The sequence below is a fragment of the Molossus molossus genome, unplaced genomic scaffold (genome assembly GCF_014108415.1).
Source record: "Molossus molossus isolate mMolMol1 unplaced genomic scaffold, mMolMol1.p scaffold_m16_p_6, whole genome shotgun sequence".
NCBI classification, from domain to species: Eukaryota; Metazoa; Chordata; class Mammalia; order Chiroptera; family Molossidae; genus Molossus; species Molossus molossus.
In genome coordinates, this window is record NW_023425399.1 from 105,619,492 (window position 1) to 105,621,037 (window position 1,546).

Consider the following 1,546-nt stretch of genomic DNA (forward strand, 5'->3'; position numbering starts at 1 on the left):
TCAACATCACTAATCATCAGAGAGATGCAAATTAAAACAACAATGAGGTATCACCTCACACCTGTCAGAATGGCTGCCATCAACAAATCATCTAACAAGTGTTGGCGAGGGTGTGGAGAAAAGGGGACTCTAATACACTGCTGGTGGGAATGCAGACTGGTGCAGCCAGTATGGAAAACAATATGGTGTTACTTCAAAAAATTAAAAATCGAACTGCCATTTGACCCAGTGATCCCACTTCTAGGAATATACCCTAAGAAACCTGAAACACCAATCAGAAAGAATATATGTACTCCCATGTTTGTAGCAGCACTATTTACAATAGCTAAGATCTGGAAACAGCCCAAGTGTCCATCAGTAGACAAATGGATAAAAAAGCAGTGGTACATATACACAATACAGTACTATGCAGCTGTAAGAAAGAAAGATCTCTTATCCTTTGGGACGACCTGGAGGGACCTGGAGAGTATTATCCTAAGCGAAACAAGCCAAGCGGAGAAAGACAAATATCACGTGATCTCACTTATTTGTGGAATATAATGAACATAACAGTCTGAGGGTAGACCCAGAGACGTGGTAGGAGGGTACAGACTGACAACCCTCAGAAGAGATTGGGGGAAGGAAGAGATAAACCACAGAACTTACATGCACGTACACATAACCGATGGACATGGACAACAAAGCTGGGCATGGGGTGGGAGGGATGGGGAGAAGGAGCATGTCAATGGGGAAAAAAGGAGTAACATCTGTAACAAAAATAAATTAATAAAAAAATATATATTTATTAAAAAAATCCACATGTAGAGAAAACACAAAGTATGTTAGAATAAGTAAAAGGAAAGCCACTACAGACAAATTGTAGAAAGTATAGAATACCAAGAACAAAAAGAAACCAAGAAGGCAAGTGACCTCCAGAGGAACAGTAATTAGAACTAAGAACTGCCCATTCATTACCAACAACAGAAGCCAGAAATCAGAGGCATAGAATGTTCAAAGTGCTGAGAATGAGAAGACCATTTCCTCTTAGATAAGACTATTGAGTAGTTTTTCCTGAGGGTTGTTCTGTCCCTCAGCAACTCCCAAATAAATTGATTTTACTAACCTAAGACTTTGGATGGTAAGTCTGGGTAAAAATCAATGACACTAATCACATTAGGAACATTTATTTACATCTTTCCACATTCCACAGCAGCTTAGAGCCTGCTTCTATCATAATTTTCACCATCTTACATGGATGAGGATAGATATTTTCAGATGAACAAACACTGAGAGTTTTTTTTCCATGAATTTGCGTGTCATCCTTGCGCAGGGGCCATGCTAATCTTCTCTGTATCGTTCCAATTTTAGTGTATGTGCTGCCGAAGGGAGCACAAAACTGAGAGTTTATCACCACTGAACCTTTACTAAAGGAATCAATAGGATGTCCCTCAGGAAGAAGGGAAGTGATCCCACAGGAATGTCTAAGGTGCAACAAGGAACCCACAGAAACAAAACCACAAACCATATTGGTAAAGCTAAAAAAAACAAAAACAAAAACAACACCTGT

The 1,546-nt window shown here is 39.5% G+C and overlaps 1 non-coding gene across 1 annotated transcript; it reads right to left on the bottom strand.

Moving 5' to 3' along the window:
• Nucleotides 1-1,260: 1,260 nt before the first annotated feature.
• LOC118619387 lies at nucleotides 1,261-1,371 on the bottom strand. The gene has a single exon (XR_004957169.1). It is a non-coding gene; the product is annotated as a U6 spliceosomal RNA (small nuclear RNA).
• Nucleotides 1,372-1,546: the final 175 nt, after the last annotated feature.